Here is a 22,708-nt window from a genome sequence, read left to right on the forward strand (position 1 = left end):
GACTCCAACCTCTCCACAATGGCCAAGACCAGAGAGCTGTGTAAGGACATCAGGGATAAAATTGTAGACCTGCACAAGGCTGGGATGGGCTACAGGACAATAGGCAAGCAGCTTGGTGAGAAGGCAACAACTGTTGGGGCAATTATTAGAAAATGGAAGAAGTTCAAGATGACGGTCAATCACCCTCGGTCTGGGGCTCCATGCAAGATCTCACCTTGTGGGGCATCAATGATCATGAAGAAGGTGAGGGGTCAGTCCAGAACTACACGGCAGGACCTGGTCAATGACCTGAAGAGAGCTGGGACCACAGCCTCAAAGAAAACAATTAGTAACACACTAGGCCGTCATAGATTAAAATCCTGCAGCGCACGCAAGGTCCCCCTGCTCAAGCCAGCGCATGTCCAGGCCCGTCTGAAGTTTGCCAATGACCATCTGGATGATCCAGAGGAGTAATGGGAGAAGGTCATGTGGTCTGATGAGACAAAAAAAAACTCCACTCGCTGTGTTTGGAGGAAGAAGAAGGATGAGTACAATCCAAGAACACCATCCCAAACGTGAAGCATGGAGGTGGAAACATCATTCTTTGGGGATGCTTTTCTGCAAAGGGGACAGGACGACTGCACCGTATTGAGGGGAGAATGGATGGGGCCATGTATCGCAAGATCTTGGCCAACAACCTCCTTCCCTCATTAAGAGCATTGAAGATGGGTCGTGGCTGGGTCTTCCAACATGACAACGACCCGAAACACACAGCCTGGCAACTAAGGAGTGGCTCCATAAGAAGCATCTCAAGGTCCTGGAGTGGCCGAGCCAGTCTCCAGACCTGAACCCAATAGAACATCTTTGGAGGGAGCTGATTGTCCGTATTGCCTGAAGGATCTGGAGAAGGTCTGTATCGAGGAGTGGGCCAAAATCCCTGCTGCAGTGTGTGCAAACCTGGTCAAGAACTACAGCAAACGTATGATCTCTGTAATTGCAAACAAAGGATTCTGTATCAAATATTAAGTTCTGCTTTTCTGATGTATCAAATACTTATGTCATGCAATAAAATGCAAATGAATTACTTAAAAATCATACAATGTGATTTTCTGGATTTTTGTTTTAGATTCCCGTCTCTCACAGTTGAAGTGTACCTATGCTAAAAATTAAAGACCTCTACGTGCTTTGTTAATAGGAAAACCTGCAAAATCGGCAGTGTATCAAATACTTGTTCTCCCCACTGTATATGTGTATAAAACTATTTAATTCAAACACAACAAAACCAAAATAAATGTATTTAATAAAAGCAATCACATAGAGATTCATAAACACTTATTTAAAATGCCTGAGTGGCATCAGCACAGTAAAATCTGGGACAACAAAAAAAACAACACAGATATTTCCAAATCTGTGGAGACTGAAGGGGTCTCTATTGTTATCAATTCCTGAGAACAGGTTTGGGAACTTATGATTCCTCACTTAGTTAATGAAGTTACATGTGAAGGGAGTTTCTGCCAGATTGCTTTGTAAATTAATAAAAGAGAACGCAGCTCTTTTCTTACAGACAGAGAGGTCCATCCCACATTTTTATACATACTAGAATGATGAGTCCTAAAACTGTCCGCTGTGCTAAAACGTATTGCTGAACGATAGTGTCCAAGGGTTTTAAAACAGGTTGTGCCGCACGCATGTAAACAATAGCACCAAAATCCAATACAGGAAGAAGCATTGTTTGAAAAATATTTCTCCTATTTTCAATACGGAGGCATGATTTTATTTGATATTTAAAAAATTATCTTTGTTCTGAGTCAGATTTTTTTATATGCGTTAAGAAGGACAACTTGTAATCTAGAGATTCAGGTACTTATATTGAGAAACCAGCTCAATTTGGGCTCTATTTATAGAGCAGATATACAGGTCCTCAGGGTCAACATTTCGTGACCTAGAGAACAGCATGAGCTTGGTTTCACTTGTATTTAACACAACTTTAAGATCTGTAAGTGATTTCTGAATTGAATCAAAGTCATGTTGAAGTTCACGAAGGGCCTGCTGCACTGAGGTGGCACAGGAATACAAAACTGTGTAATATGCTTAAAGATGGTCAAGACCTATTTTTTAAAATTCTCCGTTTTTTTAAAAACATGTTTTTCTACAATACATTCGGAAACATTTGAGATGTGGTTCAGAGCCAACTCTGGGTCAGGTATAGGTGCAACATAATCAAAGTCACCAAATTAAAGGTCATTAAAAAAATGCCTATTCATTGAAATGTTTTACATTCCGTATATTCCTGACACATACAGTGGGACAGTGGTCACTAATACCCAAAGCAAATAAGCCACTCCCAGCATATTTCTCTTGAGAATTTTTAAATGTGATTTCATAGGGTCCTTTAAGTTTGGACGAGTGTTTTTTTTTATCCGCTGGGTCAAATTTAGATGAGTAACAAAAATAATTTAAACAGTCAGCATCCTGCAAGATTAAAATCTCCAGCGATCGACACCTCTGGGGTAGTAAAAATGGCAATTAAACCCAGTGTGTTTGTTTAGTACACACTTATTTGCGAAGGGTGGATGATGGATTCCTATAACTGTTATTTTTGAGTGTGAACCCAACTGAAGTTTTAAAGTCAACAATTCATATAGTTTAGGACTGTCGGTAGCCTTCAACAGAGACACAGAAAGACGATTATTTGTGTAAATAGCAAAACCACAACCTTTGCCTTTCCTACCAGCCCTAAACACATTGTAACCATCCATAGAAACACCACCACCGTTACCTTTCCTACCAGCCCTAAACACATTGTAACCATCCATAGAAACACCACCACCGTTACCTTTCCTACCAGCCCTAAACACATTGTAACCATCCATAGAAACACCACCACCGTTGCCTTTCCTACCAGCCCTAAACACATTGTAACCATCCATAGAAACACCACCACCGTTGCCTTTCCTACCAGCCCTAAACACATTGTAACCATCCATAGAAACACCACCACCGTTGCCTTTCCTACCAGCCCTAAACACATTGTAACCATCCATAGAAACACCACCACCGTTGCCTTTCCTACCAGCCCTAAACACATTGTAACCATCCATAGAAACACCACCACCGTTGCCTTTCCTACCAGCCCTAAACACATTGTAACCATCCATAGAAACACCACCACCGTTGCCTTTCCTACCAGCCCTAAACACATTGTAACCATCCATAGAAACACCACCACCGTTGCCTTTCCTACCAGCCCTAAACATTGTAACCACATTGTAACCATCCATAGAAACACCACCACCGTTGCCTTTCCTACCAGCCCTAAACACATTGTAACCATCCATAGAAACACCACCACCGTTACCTTTCCTACCAGCCCTAAACACATTGTAACCATCCATAGAAACACCACCACCGTTGCCTTTCCTACCAGCCCTAAACACATTGTAACCATCCATAGAAACACCACCACTGTTACCTTTCCTACCAGCCCTAAACACATTGTAACCATCCATAGAAACACCACCACCGTTACCTTTCCTACCAGCCCTAAACACATTGTAACCATCCATAGAAACACCACCACTGTTACCTTTCCTACCAGCCCTAAACACATTGTAACCATCCATAGAAACACCACCACCGTTGCCTTTCCTACCAGCCCTAAACACATTGTAACCATCCATAGAAACACCACCACTGTTACCTTTCCTACCAGCCCTAAACACATTGTAACCATCCATAGAAACACCACCACTGTTACCTTTCCTACCAGCCCTAAACACATTATAACCATCCATAGCAACGTCCAGGGTTTTATCAGTTAACCAGGTCTCAGAAACAATAACAAATATCAGGGTCTGCCTGAGAGGCCCAGATCTTGACATGATCCACTTTAGGTAATAAACTACAAATGTTAAGATGTAGAAATGTCAAAACTTTTCTGCATTTAAAAATGACACAGATTTTCAGCACAAGTCAGCATGTCACCACTCGGCATTCGGCATGTCACCACTTTCAGATACAACATGTAGAACTCTCACAGTGACCAAAGAGGAGATGGTGAAAACTGACTGATATTTAATGCTAATATTGTCCTCTCATCAATTTAGTTGACCAAGAACCTTTCTAACGTTTGATGACAACAGCCGGGTGCCATTTTCACCCAGATGAATTCCGTCTTCCAGAAAGTAGCCAGGCCTATTCCAGAAGGAGTCCAAATTGAAGACGAAGAACATGCCCAAGTCCTTGTTCAGACGCATTAACCACTAGTGAAGAGACCAAAGACGACTAAAACATCCCACAACGACGAGGAGATGGAATTGGGAAGAGACCATTTTAGGTTCTGCTCATTTCTGAGCATTCACCAAGAGCTGCAAGAAATTGTCTCTTAGCTTTACAGAGTTCACACGCATAATATCATTCGACCCAATATCCAACACAACTGTTTTCGGAGCAAGAATCTGTTTCTTGATGGTGGGCATGACTTCTGATATATCCAATACCTTAGCTCCAGGGAAAAAAAGGATACGGGTATTTCGGACTTCCACCGTTCTAACCATGGAGCTTTCCATAATAATGGTTGATGGGTGTTGTCCATTTCGAGCCGGAGGACTCAGTCCAACCCTAGCCCCACTAGGGGCTCCTCTAACTCGCCCCCCACAAATTACAGGAATAGCAGAGCCCACGGTGAAGTAGAACCCACCTTAGACCCCGGCGATGCCATCACAAAGTTGATCGATACAGAAGGAACCTCCAACGTTCCTTAAGAAGACGGAGCTGGGACATCAGGCTCCAGAGCAGCGAAACTATTCAATGAGGGCTCAGAAGTGGAGGATGCCGCCCTTGACTTCTGCGATGAACAGCGACGTGTCTCCCTGTCAGGCCAGCCAGGTCCAGGAGAGGATCATCCCACGATTCAGCAACAAAGGTCCCGCCATCTCCATTCTTTTTCGGTGAGCGATCACTTCCGAGCAGTGGCCAGTCCACAGAAGATAACCTGCCCGAAGGCAAGACTCCCATCAGCCCAGCGCAAAACACGGCCCTCAGAGTGGAGGAAAACGAGAAAATCACAGATCTTGGCATTCCCAGTAGCCTATGCAAATCAGCTATTTGTATGCCCAGCATAGTGACTTCTTCTCTGTCGGCAATTGTTGCACTGAAAGTCAGGGGGTTCGACTTCAACAGGGCAAAATCAAAAAACTATATAACTAAAACACTGTCACAACTTTGCAAAAGCAGTATATCAAGGTATTTCGTCTCTCCTGCGAATGCATTTCCTTCTCCATCCACATTACTTTGTATGCATCCTCCACATGCGCAGTTTAGCTAGCTCATCCTTTACATTAGCAAAAGTGAATGGGAAAAGAAGGTTGAAGTGTCTTCCCCTGTCTGTGTTTTAATGAAAGAAAAACAAATGAGATGTCTTGCTTGAAAATCCGTTTAGCCATTTTGGCTCAGTGACTCAATACTCAAATCAGATGTCTTGCTTGAAAATCCGTTTAGCCATTTTGGCTCAGTGACTCAATACTCAAATCAGATGTCTTGCTTGAAAATCCGTTTAGCCATTTTGGCACAGTGACTCAATACTCAAATCAGATGCAACTGGTTTCAACTGGTTTCAACTGGTTTCAGAGAGACGTCATGCGATCTCCTACTGCTGTCTAGTGGATGAATTGGGAATCATATACAGTTTTCTGCTCATGTATATTTAATTCCTGTACGACAAAAAAATTAAGTTATGGCATGTTTCACACTATTAGGTAAAAGACACAAGATCTTTTTCCCTTTTGGAACAGGATTGTTGACATATTTTTTTTTGGTCTCAAACCTAGACTTTCAAATATCTTCAGGGATTATTTAACACTTTACATTTTTTTTTTTTATTTTTTTTTTTTATGGTCTGCTGCATCTCAAGCTATGGAATCACATTGTTTCTGACACCTTTATCTGAATTCTACAGTTTTTAACTTTTCAACAGAACTAAGAATGTGTTTTTGTCGGACAGAAATGCACTTTATGAGGGTAGTGCATGCGTCGTTTGGAGGGGTCAGAGGTTAAGTTTTGTTGCTGCGTCTTTTACGTTCGGTTTTCTACAACAGCTTCAAACAGCTGAAAATACAATATTTTTTGGTTATGGAAATTATATTTCACAGCGGTTTAAATGGTATTCTCTACACTATACTTGCACTATACTTGCTTGTTTTGTCACATAAACTGAAATTAGGCAAACTATTAGAATTTTAGCAACCAGGAAATGACGGAGTGATTTCTGCTTAATGCACCTTTAATTAAAGTACAACATCACCACTAGAGAAAACCGTATTACATTTGATGTCCTGGCGTGCCTACGGCATAATACTACTTACTAGGTGTCAAAGAAATCTTGTCCGAATCAGAAATGCCTTTATTCGCCAAATACATTTGCTTGCAATGTTCCCTCAAAAAATGTTCAGCACTGAGCACGTTTCAGGTCTGCTGAGCGCAAACTTGAACATTGTGAAAATGATGTGCAACGTCCAACGTGAACACTGTGGTTGTACCCCCTTTAAGTTACAGTTTTAACCGTGGCCAAGACGGCTACCGTGGCTATTTGATCATAATGTAGGTCTACCATAGTGGCTCACCATCAATAACAATGGAGAAAATGCCTTAACATTTTAACATGGAAATAGCTGTTCTATCATTCAGCCTACAGTAGTAGCCATTTGTGTGGTGGTACAGGGGCTTGCGAAAGTATTCACACCCCTTGGCATTTTCCCTATTTTGTTGCCTTGCAACCTGGAATTAAAATAGACTTTTAGAGGGTTTGTATCATTTGATTTACACAACATGCCTACCTACCACTTTGTAGATGACAAATATTTTTGGGGTGGAACAAACAAGAAATAATACAAAATAATATTATTATTATATTATTATTATATTATTATATTATTATTATATTATTATTATATATTAAAAACCTGATGACTTGAGAGTGCATAATTATTCACCCCGAACCCCCCCCTTAACTAACTAACTGGCAAAGAATATGAACAAAATGTGCACAGATGGCTACATGCAGCTTTCACTTTAATCTCAAAAACAAGAGCATCTACTCTTGACCACAGCTGTAAACACAGTGCAGTTCAAAGTAAATGGCACAGATCCATATATGGCAGTGGTCTATTTGCATATAGGCCTACTCCAGCTCTGATTGGTTATGCCACACAGGCGGCTGAGTAGTGAGTGTCAATGCAACAGAATCCTACTTCGGATGTGTTCTGCCTACAACAAAATCTCTTGAATTGTCTGTTTTGTTTCGGTACAGTATGTTGCATTGAAAGTGGCTAGTTTTGTGTTAATTTGATCACAATTGCCTCAACAAAGGGAAATATTGGTAGAAACCTTTTCTGAGTCAAGATCCCCTTTGAGTCAAAATACAGGCCGAGATCTACAACAGATGTTTTTTTTAACATGACTTAAAATGCTTAATCCTATGCAACATTAACGGTGCTGTAGGTTTGTGCAGTAGGCTATAGGCCCAATACATTATCACTGCATATTGGCTTTGCTTGAATTGCCCTGCCAAAGAAATAAAGGCCTTTTTTTTTTTTTTTTTTTTTTTTTGAGGGAGCCTATATGGTTATACCGGTAATAGATCCATTGTTGTATACATTTAAATAATTTGCTTATTATCGTTATTTTACTGGGGTGATGGTGCCTGCATCTGATGGTCAGTCTCAACGGAGGGAGAGAGCAGCAGTCTGACTCCCTCTCCTCTCCATCACCTCTCCCTCACCTCTCCCTCCCCTATCCCTCTCCACTTCCTCTCCTCCCTCCCTCCCCCTCCCTCACCTCTCCCTCTCCTCTCCTCTCCTCTCCTCTCCTCTCCTCTCCTCTCCTCTCCCTCTCCCTCTCCTCTCCCTCCCCTTTCCCTCCCCTATCCCTCCCCTCTCCCTCACCTCCCTTCTCCTCCCCCTCCCTCCTATCCCTCCCCTCCCTCCCTATCCCTCTCCTCTCCCTCCCTCTCCCCTCCTCTCCTCCCCTCCTCTCCTCTCCTCTCCCTCCTCTATCCTCTCCTCTCCTCTCCTCTCCTCCCTCCTCTCCTTTCCTCTCCCTCTCTCCCTCCCCTCCCTCCCCTCTCCCTCCCTCTCCCTCCCCTCTCCCTCTCTATCCCTCCCCTCTCCCTCACCTCCCTCTCCCTCCCTCTCCCTCACCTCTCCCTCCCTATCCCTCTCTCCCCACTCCGTCCTCTCCCTCCCTCTCCCTCCCTCCCTCCCTCACCTCACCTCTCCCTCCCCTATCCCTCTCTCTCCTCTCCCTCCTCCTCCCTCCCTCCCTCCCTCTCCTCCTCCCTCCCTCCCTCCCTCCCTCCCTCCCTCCCCTCCTCTCCTCTCCCTCTTCTCCCTCCTCCCCTCCCCTCTCTCCTTCTCCCCCTCCTCTCCCTCCCTCCCTCTCTTCTCCCTCTCCTCTCCCTCCCCTCTCCCTCCTCTCCTCTCCCTCCCTCTCTTCTCCCTCCCCTCTCCCTCTCCCTCTCCTCCCTCCTCCTCTCCCTCCCTCTCCCTCCCCTCTCCTCTCCCTCTCCTCTCTCCTCTCTCTTCTCCCTCCTCTCCCTCACCTCTCCCCTCTCTCTCCTCTCCTCTCCTCTCCTCCTCTCCTTCTCTCCTCTCTCTCTCCCCTCTCCTCTCTTCTCCTCTCCTCTCCCTCTCCTCTCCCTCTCCTCTCCTCTCCTCTCCTCTCCTCTCCTCTCCCTCTCCTCTCCTCTCCTCTCCTCACCTCTACCTCACCTCTCCTCCCCTATCTCCCTCTCCCTCTCCTCCCTCTCCCTCCCCTCTCCCTCCCCTATCCCTCCCCTCTCCCTCACCTCCTCTCTCCTCCCTCCTCTCCCTCTATCCCCTCTCCCCCTCTCACCTCTCCCTTCCCTCTCCCTCCCTCCCCTCTCCCTCACCTCTCCCTCCCTATCCCTCTCCTCTCCTCTCCCTCTCGTATACCTTCCCTCTCCTCTCCCTCTCCCCTCTCCCTCCCTCCCTCCCTCCCTCCCTCTCCTCTCCCTCTCCTCTCCTCTCCTCTCCTCTCCTCTCCTCTCCTCTCCCTCTCTTCTCCCCCTCCTCTCCCTCTCTTCTCCCTCCTCCTCTCCCTCCCTCTCCCTCCCTTCTCCTCTCCTCTCCTCTCCCTCTCTTCTCCCTCTCCTCTCCCTCCCCTCTCCCTCTCTTCTCCCTCTCCTCTCCCTCCCTCTCCCTCCCTTCTCCCTCTCCTCTCCTCTCCCTCCCTCTCCCTCCCTCTCCCTCCTCTCCTCTCCCTCCTCCCCTCTCCCTCCCCTCTCCCTCACCTCTCCTCCTCCCTCTCCCCCTCCGTCTCCCTCCCTCTCCCTCCCTCCCTCCTCACCTCCCTCCCTCTATCCCTCTCCTCTCCCTCGTATACCTTCCCTCTCTCCTCTCTCTCCTCTCTCCCTCTCCACTCCCTCCCTCTCCCTTCTCCCTCTCCTCCTCTCTCTCTTCTCCCTCCTCCCTCTCCTCCCCCTCCTCCCTCTCTCTCCCTCTCTCTCTCCCTCCCCTCTCCCTCTCCTCCCTCTCCTCTCTCTCCCTCCCCTCTCTCCTCCTCCTCTCCCTTCTCCCTCCTCTCCTCTCCTCTCCCTCCTCCCTCTCGTCCCTCTCTTCTCCTCTCCTCTCCTCTCCTCTCCCTCTCCTCTCTCTCCTCCCTCCTCTCCTTCTCCCTCCCCTCTCCTCTCCCCTCTCCCTCTCTTCTCCCTCCTCCTCTCCCTCTCCTCTCCCTCTCCTCCTCCTCTCCTCTCCTCTCCTCTCCTCTCCTCTCCTCTCCCCTCTCCCTCTCTCTCTCCTCTACCTCCCTCTCCCTCCCCTCCCTCCTCTCCCTCTCCCTCTCCCTCCCTCTCCCTCCCTCTCCCCTCTCCCTCCCTCCCCTCTCCCTCCCTCACCCCCTCTCCCTCCCCTCCCTCTCTCCCCACTCTCACCTCTCCTTCCCTCCCTCCCTCCCCTCCCTCCCTCACCTCTCCCTCCCCTCCCTCTCCTCTCCTCTCCTCTCGTATACCTTCCCTCTCCTCTCCCTCTCCCCTCCTCCCCCTCCCTCCTCTCCTCTCCTCTCCTCTCCTCTCCTCTCCTCTCCTCTCCCTCTCTTCTCCCCCTCCTCTCCCTCCCCTATCCCTCTCTTCTCCCTCTCCTCTCCCTCCCCCTCCCTCTCCCTCCCTCTCCCTCTCTTCTCCCTCTCCTCTCCTCTCCCTCTCTTCTCCCTCCCTCCTCTCCCTCCCCTCTCCCTCTCTTCTCCCTCCTCCCTCTCCCTCCCCTCTCCCTCCCTTCTCCCTCTCCTCTCCTCTCCCTCTCTTCTCCCTCTCCTCTCCCTCCCTCTCCCTCTCTTCTCCCTCTCCTCTCCCTCCCCTCTCCCTCCTTCTCTCTCCCTCTCCTCTCCTCTCCCTCTCTCTCTCCCTCCTCCCCTCCCTCCCCCTCTCCCTCTCTTCTCCCTCTCCTCTCCCTCCCCTCTCCCTCCCTTCTCCCTCCCCTCTCCTCTCCCTCTCTTCTCCCTCCTCTCTCCCTCCCCTCTCCCTCTCTTCTCCCTCCCCCTCTCCTCTCTCTCCTTCTCCTCCCCCCCCTCCCCTCTCCCTCCCCCTCCCTCCCTCTCCCTCCCTTCTCCCTCTCCTCTCCTCTCCCTCTCTTCTCCCTCCTTCTCTCCCTCCCCTCTCCCTCTCTTCTCCCTCTCCCTCCCCCTCCCCTCTCCCTCTCCTCTCCCTCCTCCCTCCCTCCCTCCTCTCCCTCCCTCTCCCTCTCTTCTCCCTCCCCTCTCCCTCTCCTCTCCCTCCCCTCTCCCTCTCTTCTCCCTCCCCTCTCCCTCCCCAAAAAGGGACACCATCTTCCAAATGATGGTGAAACTCCAGATACATCGCATTATTTCTGATGTTCAAATTCATGTTGTTACTACTGTGTTAAAATTCATGTTGTTACTACTGTGTTCAAATTCATGTTGTTACTACTGTGTTCAAATTCATGTTGTCACTACTGTGTTCAAATTCATGTTGTTACTACTGTGTTCAAATTCATGTTGTTACTACTGTGTTCAAATTCATGTTGTCACTACTGTGTTCAAATTCATGTTGTTACTACTGTGTTCAAATTCATGTTGTCACTACTGTGTTCAAATTCATGTTGTCACTACTGTGTTCAAATTCATGTTGTTACTACTGTGTTCAAATTCATGTTGTTACTACTGTGTTCAAATTCATGTTGTTACTACTGTGTTCAAATTCATGTTGTTACTACTGTGTTCAAATTCATGTTATTACTACTGTGTTCAAATTCATGTTGTTACTACTGTGTTCAAAATCATGTTGTTACTACTGTGTTCAAATTCATGTTGTTAGTACTGTGTTCAAATTAATGTTGTTACTACTGTGTTCAAATTCATGTTGTTAGTACTGTGTTCAAATTCATGTTGTTACTACTGTGTTCAAATTCATGTTGTTACTACTGTGTTCAAATTCATGTTGTTACTACTGTGTTCAAAATCATGTTGTTACTGCTGTGTTCAAATTCATGTTGTTACTACTGTGTTCAAATTCATGTTCTTACTACTGTGTTCAAATTCATGTTGTCACTACTGTGTTCAAATTCATGTTGTTAATACTGTGTTCAAATTCATGTTGTTACTACTGTGTTCAAATTCATGTTCTTACTACTGTGTTCAAATTTCATGTTGTTACTACTGTGTTCAAAATCATGTTGTTACTACTGTGTTCAAATTCATGTTGTCACTACTGTGTTCAAATTCATGTTGTCACTACTGTGTTCAAATTCATGTTGTTACTACTGTGTTCAAATTCATGTTGTCACTACTGTGTTCAAATTCATGTTGTTACTACTGTGTTCAAATTCATGTTGTTACTAATATATAATATATGCTATTTAGCAGACGCTTTTATCCAAAGCGACTTACAGTCATGTGTGCATACATTCTACGTATGGGTGGTCCCGGGAATCGAACCCACTACCCTGGCGTTACAAGCGCCATGCTCTACCAACTGTGCTACAGAAGGCTCCCAGGGTAGTGTTCAAATTCATGTTGTCACTACTGTGTTCAAATTCATGTTGTCACTACTGTGTTCAAATCCATGTTGTTACTACTGTGAACAGAGAAAGTGAAATATTCCTCAAAATTAAAAAAGACCCAAACCCGAAAATAATAACAACTATGCAAGGCTAAAACACTTTCCTACGAATTCAATACTGCTGCAGTGCTTGTTGTAGCGATGAGTGGAAATAGGAAGAATGCAAATTTTATGGCTTATAAAAGTGTTGAATACAAAGTGTTGACAGTGCGGAGTAAAAACTTAAACATGAACAAGGCCTAGTTTGTACCTTCGGACACATGATATGATTAGAAATGGCAACAGTTGCCCTTCCCGGCGCGCAGGGGCAGCTGAATCGGGGGCACCTGCCAACAACAGCCCAAGATTAGAAAAAAAATCAAAATAGGAACACAAAGCTTTATTGTTGGGGTTTTTACCAGAAATGTTTAACGATTGACTAGGAATGCCTTGGACGTCGACCAGTCGATCATCATCGACCGGTTTGTGACAACTGCTCTAGAAAGTTGAATCAAGTTCAATCCCGTGCTTCTCTCTGTGGGCTGATATGTCTGCCTGCCAGTCCAGGGGGAGCTGCACAGCGGTCTGTGGGGCTACTGCATGCCTGCAGCTTCCAGAGAACACTGTTGCATGTACAGGAATTTGACTCGGTGGAATAGTGCTGCGACAGCTACAGAGTTAATAAAGACAGACAATAGACAAAAAAATATGGACAAAATATATAGACCCAGAATTTACACCATCCACATACAGCATGTAAACTATGAGAACTGAAGCTTAGAGAAACAATTAAGATAAACATTTTAACAGGATGATGTGCACTGGGGGAAATACACTACATGACCAAAAGTATGTGGACACCTGCTCGTCTAAACATCTCATTCCAAAATCATGGACATTAATATGGAGTTGGTCCTTCCTTTGCTGCTATAACAACCTCCACTCTTTTGGGAAGGCTTCCCACTAGATGTTGGAACATTGCTGCGCGGATGTAACAGTATAACTTTACACTGTCCCCTCGCCCATACCCGGGCGCGAACCAGGGACCCTCTGCCCACATCAACAACAGTCACTCACGAAGCATCGTTACCCATCGAGTCACCGATTGAAACGCTATTTAGCGCGCACCACCGCTAACTAAGTCCGTTTCACATCCGTTACACGGACTTGCTTCCATTCAGCCACAAGAGCATGAGTGAGGTCGAGCACTGATGTTGAGCAATTAGGCCTGGCTCACAGTCGGTGTTTCAATTCATCCCAAAGGTGTTAGATGGCGTTGAGGTCAGGGCTTTGTGCAGGCCAGTCAAATTCTTCCATAACCAATCTCGACAAACCATTTCTGGATGGACATCGCTGTAGCACAGGGGCATTGTCATGCTGAAAAATGAAAGGGCCTTCTCCAAACTGTTGCCACAAAGTTGGAAGTACAGAATCGTCTAGAATGTCATTGTATGCTGTAGTGTTAAGATTTCCCTTAACTGGAACAAAGGGGCTTAGCCGAAAACCATGAAAAACAGACCCAAATCCGTCAAAGCCAGATTCGTCCCTCGGACAACCAGATGGTGAAGCATGAGTCATCACTCCAGAGAATGTGTTTCCACTACTCCAGAGTCCAATCGTGGCGAGCCTTACACCACTCCAGCCGACGCTTGGCATTGCGCGTGGTGATCGTAGCCTTGTCTGCGGCTGTTCGGCCATGAAAACCAATTTCATGAAGCTCCTGGCGAACAGTGAGTGTTGCATCCGAGGTCAGACGATTTTTACGTGCTACACGCTTCAGCACTCAGCAGTACCATTCTGTGAGCTTGTGTGACCTACCATTTCACGACTGAGCCGTTGTTTGCTCCTATACAGCACATATAGCTGACTGGGGCAGCTTTAGCAGGCAAGAAATTTGACAAAAATGTCTTGTTGGAAAGGTGTCATCCTGTGACGGTGCCACGTTGAAAGTCAGTGAGCTCTTCAGTACCAGCCATTCTACTGCCGATGTTTGTCTATGGAGATTGCATGGCTGTGTGCTTAATTTTTACACACCTGTCAGCAATGGGTGTGGCTGAAATAGTCTATTGATGAATAGTGTAGGCTGCATCGTCTATTGATGAATAGTGTAGGCTGCATTGTCTATTGATGAATAGTGTAGGCTGCATCGTCTATTGATGAATAGTGTAGGGTCTATAGTTTATTGATGAATAGTGTAGGGTCTATAGTTTATTGATGAATAGTGTAGGGTCTATAGTCTATTGATGAATAGTGTAGGGTCTATAGTCTGTTGATGAATAGTGTAGGGTCTATAGTCTATTGATGAATAGTGTAGGGTCTATAGTTTATTGATGAATAGTGTAGGGTCTATAGTTTATTGATGAATAGTGTAGGGTCTATAGTCTATTGATGAATAGTGTAGGGTCTATAGTTGATTGATGAATAGTGTAGGGTCTATAGTTTATTGATGAATAGTGTAGGGTCTATAGTTTATTGATGAATAGTGTACGGTCTATAGTCTATTGATGAATAGTGCAGGGTTTATAGTCTATTGATGAATAGTGTAGGGTCTATAGTTTATTGATGAATAGTGTAGGGTCTGTAGTTTATTGATGAATAGTGTAGGGTCTATATTTTATTGATGAATAGTGTAGGGTCTATAGTTTATTGATGAATAGTGTAGGGTCTATAGTTTATTGATGAATAGTGTAGGGTCTATAGTCTGTTGATGAATAGTGTAGGGTCTATAGTTTATTGATGAATAGTGTAGGGTCTATAGTCTGTTGATGAATAGTGTAGGGTCTATAGTTTATTGATGAATAGTGTAGGGTCTATAGGTTATTGATGAACAGTGTAGGGTTTATAGTCTGTTGATGAATAGTGTAGGGTCTATAGTTTATTGATGAATAGTGTAGGGTCTATAGTCTATTGATGAATAGTGTAGGGTCTATAGTTTATTGATGAATAGTGTAGGGTAGGGTCTATATAGTGCAGATGAATAGTGAATAGATGAATAGTGTAGGGTTTATAGTCTGTTGATGAATAGTGTAGGGTCTATAGTTTATTGATGAATAGTGTAGGGTCTATAGTCTATTGATGAATAGTGTAGGGTCTATAGTTTATTGATGAATAGTGTAGGGTCTATAGTCTGTTGATGAATAGTGTACGGTCTATAGTCTATTGATGAATAGTGTAGGGTCTATAGTTTATTGATGAATAGTGTAGGGTCTATAGTTTATTGATGAATAGTGTAGGGTCTATAGTCTATTGATGAATAGTGTAGGCTGCATAGTCCGTGGATGAACAGAGCAAAGTGCAAAGTCTATGAGTGGGAAGATCAACGTGGACCACCAGGTGGCCAGTTTGGTGAGGGCTACGGGGGGAAAAAGCTTGTTCAGGTGGTCGGAGGATTTGGTCGTGATTGACTCTTATAATCTTCTCCTCTCCAGTGAATATTGTCATCCATCACCTTCTTTAGCTGACGGTGAGGAATCACTGAGTGGAATGGAGGAAGACGAAACCTCAAAGTTACCGGTATTATTTAGCAAAACCTTCCGCACGCGACAACTAGCACCGGAAGAGAGGACATTTTGTGAAACATTACATATTAGAAGTCTATTTATAAGATTATAATAAAGGTTTATGCCAAATAACAAGTTCTAAATCATTATACAGTATGTATGTGAACGCTTGCTTTCTCTTTGACAGTTATTTAACTTCTTCCTTTCAGAAAACACTGGACATTAAATGATTGAATTAGTCATCCAACCTTCCTACAAGCAGATCTTAGTTTGTATATAATCCTGTCAGTGTAGGCCTACAACATAATTCAAACCCGTCTAAATCCATTTTCTGCCTCATCGCTCATCATACAAAAACAAAACATCCCCTCGCCGGCCACATTCCTCTTGGAGGAATATTCTGGAAATGTCTGGCTGTTTCCATTTTAAAAGATGAGACACACGAAAACACTCGTATTGTACCCAACCAGTCAAGCAGATCAAATGGGCATATATTCACTTATCGTATGCAATAAGCACATCCTTGTAAAAGATCATGTGTTTACAATAAGGTGATAATAATGTAATAATATGGTAATAATATGGTAATAATATGGTAATAATATGGTAATAATATGGTAATAATATGGTAATAATATGGTAATAATATGGTAATACTATGGTACTAATAAGGTGATAATATGGTAATAATATGGTAATAATATGGTAATAATATGGTACTAATACGGTGGTAATATGGTAATAATATGGTAATAATATGGTAATAATATGGTAATAATATGGTAATAATAAGGTGATAATATGGTAATAATATGGTAATAATATGGTAATAATATGGTAATAATAAGGTGATAATATGGTAATAATATGGTAATAATAAGGTGATAATATGGTAATAATATGGTGATAATAAGGTGATAATATGGTGATACTAAGGTGATAATATGGTGATAATAGGGTACTAATATGGTGATAATATGGTGATAATATGGTAATAATATGGTGATAATATGGTGATAATAAGGTGATAATATGGTAATAATATGGTGATAATATGGTGATACTAAGGTGATAATAGGTGATAATAGGGTACTAATATGGTGATAATATGGTGATACTAAGGTGATAATAGGTGATAATATGGTACTAATAAGGTGATAATATGGTAATAATATGGTGATACTAATGTGATATATGGTGATAATAGGTGATAATAGGGTACTAATATGGTGATACTATGTAATAATATAGGGTAATAATAATAAGGTGATAATATGGTAATAATATGGTGATACTAAGGTGATAATAGGTGATAATAATAGGTGATAATATGGTGATACTAAGGTAATAATATGGTGATACTAAGGTAATAATATGGTGATACTAAGGTGATAATATGGTGATACTAAGGTGATAATATGGTGATAATAAGGTGATAATATGGTGATACTAAGGTAATAATATGGTGATACTAAGGTGATAATATGGTGATACTAAGGTGATAATATGGTGATAATAAGGTGATAATATGGTGATACTAAGGTGATAATATGGTGATACTAAGGTGATAATATGGTGATACTAAGGTGATAATATGGTGATACTAAGGTGATAATATGGTGATACTAAGGTGATAATAGGTGATACTAAGGTGATAATATGGTGATAATAGGTGATAATAGGTGATAATAGGGTACTAATAAGGTGATAATATGGTGATAATATGGTGATACTAAGGTGATAATATGGTGATACTAAGGTGATAATATGGTGATAATAAGGTAATAATAAGGTGATAATAAGGTAATAATATGGTGATACTAAGGTGATAATATGGTAATAATATGGTAATAATATGGTAATAATATGGTGATACTAAGGTGATAATATGGTGATAATATGGTGATACTAAGGTGATAATATGGTGATAATAGGGTACTAATAAGGTGATAATAGGGTACTAATAAGGTGATAATATGGTAATAATATGGTGATACTAAGGTGATAATATGGTAATAATATGGTGATAATAGGTGATACTAAGGTGATAATATGGTGATAATAGGTGATAATATGGTGATATAGGTGATAATATGGTGATAATATGGTGATACTAAGGTGATAATAGGGATAATATAAGGTGATAATATGGTGATAATATGGTGATAATAAGGTGATAATAGGTGATAATAGGGTACTAATAAGGTGATAATAAGGTGATAATATGGTGATACTAAGGTGATAATATGGTGATAATATGGTGATACTAAGGTGATAATATGGTGATACTAAGGTGATAATATGGTGATACTAAGGTGATAATATGGTGATACTAAGGTGATAATAAGGTGACTAATATGGTATAATAAGGTGATAATATGGTGATACTAAGGTGATAATATGGTGATACTAAGGTGATAATAAGGTGATAATAGGGTACTAATATGGTGATAATATGGTGATAATATGGTGATAATAGGTGATAATATGGTGATAATATGGTGATAATAAGGTGATAATAGGTGATACTAAGGTGATAATATGGTGATACTAAGGTGATAATATGGTGATACTAAGGTGATAATAGGTGATACTAAGGTGATAATATGGTGATACTAAGGTGATAATATGGTGATACTAAGGTGATAATAGGTGATACTAGGGTATAATAAGGTGATAATATGGTGATAATAGGTGATACTAAGGTGATAATATGGTGATACTAAGGTGATAATATGGTGATAATAAGGTGATAATAGGTAATAATATGGTGATACTAATGGTGATAATATGGTGATACTAAGGTAATAATAGGTGATAATAGGGTACTAATAAGGTGATAATATGGTGGGTGATAATAGGTGATAATATGGTGATAATATGGTGATAATAAGGTGATACTAGGTGATAATATGGTGATACTAAGGTAATAATATGGTGATACTAAGGTGATAATAGGTGATACTAAGGTGATAATATGGTGATAATATGGTGATAATAGGTGATAATATGGTGATAATAAGGTGATAATAAGGTGATAATAGGTGATACTAAGGTGATAATATGGTGATACTAAGGTGATAATAAGGTGATAATAGGTGATACTAAGGTGATAATATGGTGATACTAAGGTGATAATACGACACTAATCGGGTACTAATAAGGTGATAATACTGTAAGGCAATGATTAGGTAATAATAATGTCATAATATTGTAAGGTAATAATAAAGTAATAATAAGGTGATGATAATGTAATAATATGGTGATAATATGGTGATAATATGGTGATAATATGGTGCTAATAAGGTGATAATAAGGCGATAATACTGTAAGGCGATGATTTGGTAATAATAATGTCATAATATTGTAATTAAAAGGTAATAATATCTCAAATTATATGAATTACACCCTATTAGCAACACAGCTCTGCTCAGGAGAAGGAGAAAAGAAATGGGTCGACTCACTGGGACCGCAAAGCAGAACCAACAAGCAAACTCTCCATCTGTAGCCAACCAACCTGGAGAGGAGAGGTTAGCCTGTATTTCAAGTGGCTGACTGGCCATACATGGCCTATACCGCCACAGCAGCCTGACATGTCCCTAACCTTGTCCCTCTTAACTGCTCCTGACCCAGGTCACGATGACACTCTTTGATACGAAAATGAGTGCATCTGACATGGCACCCTACTTCCTATAATAGTGCACTAATTTTGACAAGGGGAAACTATATAGGGAATACAGTGCCATGGGCCCTGGTAATTAGTGCACTAAAAAATAGAGAATAGGGTGCCATGGGCCCTGGTAATTAGTGCACTACATAGGGAATAGGGTGCAATGTGTTTATCATTGAGAAGCTTTGCATGTTCATTCCCCTCTTACCCGCGTGTGTGTGTGTGTGTGTGTGTGTGTGTGTGTGTGTGTGTGTGTGTGTGTGTGTGTGTGCGTGCGTGCGTGCGTGCGTGCGTGCGTGCGTGCGTGTGTGTGTGTGTGTGTGTGTGTGTGTGTGTGTGTGTGTGTGTGTGTGTGTGTGTGTGTGTGTGTGTGTGTGTGTGTGTGTGTGTGTGTGTGTGTGTGTGTGTGTGTGTGCGTGCGTGCGTGTGTGTGTTTGCGTCAGACAGGTGTTTTTCTCAAGCCTTTGACTAGAATTAAATGTAATGATCTATGCAGCATTGCCTACAAGGATAGGCCACTGCATTGCACATTTTAATAAAACAACAGTTTTATCACAGTTTTTATAAATGTGCCCCATAAAAAAAGATGCACTGGTAGCCGAAACGCGTTTCACACTTGTAGCTTGTTAAAAAATGTTTTCTTACACGGACTAATGATGACACCCTATATCAGCAAGATGCAGGCAAGAGTGTGCATCTACGGTGCATTCTGAAAATATTCAGACCCCTTCACTTTTTCCACATGTTGTTACATTACAGCCTTATTCTAAAATGTATTACAATGTTTGATTTTACTCATCAATCTACACACAATACCCTATAAGGACAAAATGAAAACAGGTTTTTAGAAATTTTAGCAAATTTATTTTAAAAAACTCAAACAGAAATACCTTATTTACATATGTATTCAGACCCTTTGCTATGAGACTCGAAATTGAGCTCAGGTGCATCCTGTTTCCATTTATCATCCTTGAGATGTGTCTACAACTTGATTGGAGTCCACCTATGGTAAATTCAATTGATTGGACATGATTTGAAAAGGCACATACCTGTCTATATAAGGTCCCACAGCATGTCAGAGCAATAACCAGGCCACGAGGTCGAAGGAATTGTTCGTAGAGCTCAGAGACAGGATTGTGTCGTGGCACAGATCTGCAGCATTGAAGGTCCCCAAGAGCACAGTGGCCTCCTTCATTCTTAACTGAAGGAAGTTTAGAACCACCAACACTCTTCCTAGAGCTGGCCCGGGGGAGAAGGGCCTTGGTCAGGAAGGTGACCAAGAACCCGATGGTCACTCTGACAGAGCTCCAGAGTTCCTCTGTGGAGATGGGAGAACCTTCCAGAAGGACAAATTTCTCTGCAGCACTCCACCAATCAGGCCTTTATGGTAGTGGCCAGCTGGAAGCCACTCCTCAGTAAATGGCACATGACAGCCCACTTGGAGTTTGCCAAAAAGCCACCTAAAGGACTCTCAGACCATGAGAAACAAGATTCTCTGGTCTGATGACACCAAGATTGAACTCTTTGGCCTGAATGTCAAGCGTCACTTCTGGAGGAAACCTGGCACCATCCCTACGGTGAAGCATGGTGGTGGCAGCATCATGCTGTGGGGATGTTTTCAGTGGCAGGGACGGGGAGACTAGTCAGGATCGAGGGAAAGATGAACGGAGAACAGTACAGAGAGATCCTTGATGAAAACCTGCTCCAGAGCACTCAGGACCTCAGACTGGGGGCGAAGGTTCACCTTCCAACAGGACAACAACCCTAAGCCCACAGCCAAGTCAACGCAGGAGTGGCTTAGGGACAGGTCTCTGAATGTCCAGCCAGAGCCCGGACTTGAACCCGATCTAACATCTCTGGAGAGATCTGAAAATAGCTGTGCAGCAATGCTCCCCATCCAACCTGGCAGAGCTTGAGAGGATCTGCTGATAATATTGGGAGAAACTCCCCAAATACAGGTGTGCCAAGCTTGTAGCGTCATACCCAAGAAGACTTGAGGCTGTAATCGCTGGCAAAAGTGCTTCTAAAAAAGTACTGAGTAAAGGGTCTTAATACTTACGGAAAATGTATATTTCAATATATATATATTTGTATAAATTAGCAAAAATGTCTAAAAAACGTTTTTTCCGTTTTGTCATTATGGGGTATTGTGTGTCGATTGAAAAACCAAAGGTTGAAAAAGTCTAAATGTCTGAATACTTTCTGAATGCACTGTACATTGTAAACTTTCATTCATAGGCTATAGGTTGTACTGTAGCAACTTCATGACGGGTTTAGGGAAAATTTGACAATCATTCATGTAATGTAATAGGCTAAACCTATCGATGATACAATTAACTGTGTGATTGGAATATGAATGACAGTCACCCGTTATGCGCTAATAGAAATAAGGCCATGCTTCTGAAAAAATGTAATCGTCCTTAAACCGCACTGACCGCACTGATTTTTAACCAATGCAAAATGGAGTTGAAATTGCGGAATTAAATTGGCTAAATGAGCAGGAGTAGGCTACAAGGATCAACCAACAGGTAGGCAGTTGTTTTCGTATGAATGACGTTGTTGTAGACATTGGACGGGGAGCGCAGCAAAACAGCCTCAATTAGCCTTGCTACTGTAGCACGCTGGCTTCATTACAACGAGTTGATGCAAAGTGGTCGCTGTGAATCATCCAGGTGGATGTTACACATTGGTGGTGAATGAGGTCCGTTTCCACCTACTATGTAAAACTTTCAGTACGTCAGTTGGTAGAAAAGCGCTATTTAAATCCAATCGATTATTATTATTATTAAGTCAGGCACTACCAGATGGTATGATAGATAACCTATGGCAACAACAAGTTTGTCTAATTAGCGGGAGACGGTTTGGCACATAGACCGTAACAGACATCGTCCTCTGCTCTCTTACCCCCCTCCACAAACCCGTCTGATGAAACCAGCAGAGCGCAGTGCACCGGCTCTCTGGAGTCGCAAGAGCAAGTCTCCATTGAAGTTAAGTTTCGACAAAAACAACAACAACAATATTATTTTAATAATACAACACGTGTACTTCGACTAGCCCGAAATCCGAAAAAGTACACTGATATTATATTCGAATACTGATAGAATTTCAAATGCCCATCCCCTAAGAATACATGAAACACCTCGATCCTGACATTAAGTCGAAGTGGATAGTGGTGGTTTCATTAACAATACCATACGTCTGTAAATGATTCATGGTTTTGTCTTAAATGAATTATAAGGTGCCATCAGGACATATTTAGTGATGAGATGAACCAATAACATCCACATCTTACCTATAGCTACTTCCATTAAAACTAAAATAGAATTGCACATTTGATAGACTACTCAGAGCTAGAGAGAAAGAGAGAGAAAGAGAGAGAGAGAGAGAGAGAGAGAGAGAGAGAGAGAGAGAGAGAGAGAGAGAGAGAGAGAGAGAGAAAGAGAAGAAGAGAGAGAGAGAGAGAGAGAGAGAGAGAGAGAGAGAGAGAGAGAG

General features: G+C 42.7%; 1 protein-coding gene and 1 long non-coding RNA gene across 4 annotated transcripts in view; both read right to left on the reverse strand.

The window, feature by feature from the left end:
- LOC118382422 (cGMP-inhibited 3',5'-cyclic phosphodiesterase 3A-like) overlaps window positions 1-22,708 on the reverse strand; it is a 251,175-nt gene that overhangs the window by 225,875 nt on the left and 2,592 nt on the right. The window lies entirely within an intron of this gene.
- LOC127908355 (uncharacterized) lies at window positions 2,702-4,014 on the reverse strand. 2 transcript variants are annotated; one of them, XR_008067001.1, is made up of 3 exons: window positions 3,566-4,014; window positions 3,338-3,394; window positions 2,702-3,214 (listed from the first exon to the last, which is right to left on the reverse strand). It is a non-coding gene; the product is annotated as an uncharacterized LOC127908355 (long non-coding RNA). The 2 variants fall into 2 exon arrangements; XR_008067002.1 differs by lacking the exon at window positions 3,338-3,394 and adding an exon at window positions 3,452-3,508.

The sequence above is a fragment of the Oncorhynchus keta genome, chromosome 17, assembly GCF_023373465.1.
Source record: "Oncorhynchus keta strain PuntledgeMale-10-30-2019 chromosome 17, Oket_V2, whole genome shotgun sequence".
Taxonomy (NCBI): Eukaryota; Metazoa; Chordata; class Actinopteri; order Salmoniformes; family Salmonidae; genus Oncorhynchus; species Oncorhynchus keta.